This window comes from Dreissena polymorpha, chromosome 3 (assembly GCF_020536995.1).
Source record: "Dreissena polymorpha isolate Duluth1 chromosome 3, UMN_Dpol_1.0, whole genome shotgun sequence".
In the NCBI taxonomy this organism is placed as follows: domain Eukaryota; kingdom Metazoa; phylum Mollusca; class Bivalvia; order Myida; family Dreissenidae; genus Dreissena; species Dreissena polymorpha.
The window spans coordinates 92,497,034-92,500,556 of NC_068357.1; positions in this window are offsets into that span (position 1 = coordinate 92,497,034).

Sequence of the window (3,523 nt, forward strand, 5' to 3'; positions counted from 1 at the left end):
AACACTTATACCGATTTATTACTCATGTTGAAAGCGATACTTAGTTGCCCATTCAGATCACATTATCAATTCAGTTGTAACGGGAACCATATCCAAAATCTTCAAAGAAAAGACCATATGTGAACTCAAATAGATTTACTTCACAAATAATGTTCTTGTTATAGCTACAATTATCATTGCAATACGTCATTTTGTAGCGATATATTTGTCAGTGAAAAAGTTGATATTGAATTATACAACGTCAAACAGCAAGCAAATCATCGGATATTCAAACGGTATTATTTCACACTTATGTTCATTCTGTAGTATGACATTCACTGAATAGAATTCAAAGCAAACATGTTTTACCGCCCCTTCTCGACTGTTTTAATGCACGTTTTTAAATGCAAAGATAGTATAAGGTGGCCCTACCTGATTAGAATTTATTTAAAGTATCTGTAATTTGGCAATAAATAGTGTATGTGTTGTGATTGAGTGAAACTGTTTATAAATACTGATGTAGTTGTTTAATCTGTCATCTCGAATTAGATAAGGATGCTGGTTTATTAAAATGCAAAAATACACCAATTTGTATGCCCCCCTTCGAAGAAGAGGGGGTATATTGCTTTGCACATGTCGGTCGGTCTGTCGGTCTGTCGGTCCGTCCACCAGGTGGTTTCCGGATGATAACTCAAGAACGCTTGGGCCTAGGATCATGAAACTTCATAGGTAGATTGATCATGACTCGCAGATAACCCCTATTGAGTTTGAGGTCACTAGGTCAAAGGTCAAGGTCACGGTGACCCGGAATAGTAAAATGGTTTCCGGATGATAACTCAAGAACGCATACGCCTAGGATAATAAAACTTAATAGGTAGATTGATCATGACTCGCAGATGACCCCTATTTATTTTGAGGTCACTAGGTCAAAGGTCAAGGTCACGGTGACCCGAAATAGTAAAATGGTTTCCGGATGATAACTCAAGAACGCATACGCCTAGGATCATAAAACTTCATCGTTAGATAGATCATGACTCGCAGATGACCCCTATTGATTTTGAGGTCACTAGGTCAAAGGTCAAGGTCACGGTGACCCGAACTAGTAAAATGGTTTCCGGATGATAACTCAAGAACGCATACGCCTAGGATCATGCAACTTCATAGGTAGATTGATCATGACTCGCAGATGACCCCTATTGATTTTGAGGTCACTAGGTCAAAGGTCAAGGTCACGATGACCCGAAATAGTAAAATGCTTTCCGGATTATAACTCAAGAACGCATACGCCTAGGATCATGAAACTCCATCGTTAGATAGACCATGACTCGCAGATGACCCCTATTGATTTTGAGGTCACTAGGTCAAAGGTCAAGATCACGGTGACCCAAAATAGTAAAATGGTTTTAGGATGATAACTCAAGAACGCATACACCTAAGATCATGAAACTTCATAGGTAGATTGATCATGACTCGCAGATGACCCCTATTGATTTTGAGGTCACTAGGTCAAAGGTCAAGGTCATGGTGACCCTAAATAGTAAAATGATTTTCAGATGATAACTCAAGAACGCATACGCCTAGGATCATGAAACTTCATAGGTAGATTGATCATGACTTGCAGATGACCCCTATTGATTTTGAGGCCATTAGGTCAAAGGTCAAGGTCATGGTGATCCGAAATAGTAAAATGGTTTTCGGATAATAAATCAAGAACGCATACGCCTAGGATTATGAAACTTCATGCGTTGATTGATCATTACTCGCAGATGAGCCCTATTGATTGTGAGGTCACTAGGTCAAAGTCAAGGTCACGGTGACCTGAAACAGTAAAATGGTTTCCGGATGATAACTCAAGATCGCATACGCCTAGGATCATTGCACTTCATAGGTTTATTGATCATGACTGGCAGATGACCCCTATTGATTTTCAGGTCACTAGGTCAAAGGTCAAGGTCACAGTGACAAAAAACGTATTCACACAATGGCTGCCACTACAACGGACAGCCCATATGGGGGGCATTCATGTTTTACAAACAGCCCTTGTTTGTTGTTGAAGTAATGGGAAAATATGAAACCCCCTATAATGATTAGTTTGGATTAAATGCATGTTGTTTATGAAAAACAATCCGTTTTGTATTATTGCCTTAGTTTTCGCGTCCTATTTAAAACGCCATGCAAAAAAATATAAAATAGTTACATTTTATTATTGCTATAGTTTATGGATTTAATTAGTTAACAAATCTACATTCGACGATTCGCAATCCGCAAACGTACGTGACGTATGGAATGTTGCAGAACTCAATGGCAGACGACACAATCCAACTAAGCCATACAAAAAACGGTTGTACATATGTACATAATTTACAATTATTGTAACTTTAATTGCTCTATTGATCTAAGCATGTGTATTGGTTTTCTGTACACATATTTAAATTATAAAAATCCTAAACAGCATTTGAAAAAGTGTAATGTTTAAAAAGCAATCACCACTGTAAATGGGATTTGATTCGAACATCATTCATTTAGCGCAATAACCAGTGCCATGTATGTGTTACTTATACAATTCGTAAACAATGACAGTTTAATCGTTTAATATGTAAGCCTTAACTATGTTTGATCGGTTGACAATACACCGAAAACACACAAGCTGGTTAAGTGTTTTTAAATTAAATTACCACTTTTGTTGAATCCTTAAAACAATCAATCTTGCGCATTTTGTAAACAGCATTAAATTGTGGATAATGTTTTAAATCGATTTTTTCAGGTTTATGTAAGTGTCTCATTTAAAGTGATGTTACGCGCATTTTTCACTGTTGAATTGAGCTCAAAAGAATTAACAGGTCAAAATAGTTAGTTAATACGTGGTAACTGACTAAATATCTGCAACTCATCTTGCTACCAGTTGTTTATAAAAAATATGTATTATATTCGATATTTTACATGACTGTACAGTCCTCTAAGCCGAACGGAACTGTCTTTTTATTATGATCGGAGTTAGTGTTTGTGTGTCGTATGAATATATATGAACGAATCTGCACTTACACTTAATTCAGATTCACAGCGTACATGCATGATTATTTGTCAAACGAAAGAACGGTTGATATTCAAATGCATTATTTTTGTCTTTCCGGGATATTGTTCTATTATGTTTATGCTTCATTAACAAATATAAGTGTATATGAAGTGAAAACACCAAAAATAAACAACGGTTGCGATAGAAACCTATACAAATAGCATACATATATACTGTTAGATGCGCATAATATCACCTTAAAAAAAAAACTATCATCACATAAACGAAGTGTTTATAAATGGACAATTGAGTATTTGAGTTTTAAAATTGACATTTTAGATCGATTGATTAAAACCTAAAAACAAGTGAAACTGAATAACTCTTATAAGTAAAGCGAATTCATTTTGACCGCGTTTCATAGACAATTGTGTTGATGTTATGTTCATGTATTGACAAGAATGAAAAAATCAAGTATAAGCCCCTTCAGTTTGTTGAAAATAAATAATTATCTATCAGTTAAAGTTTCGTGCA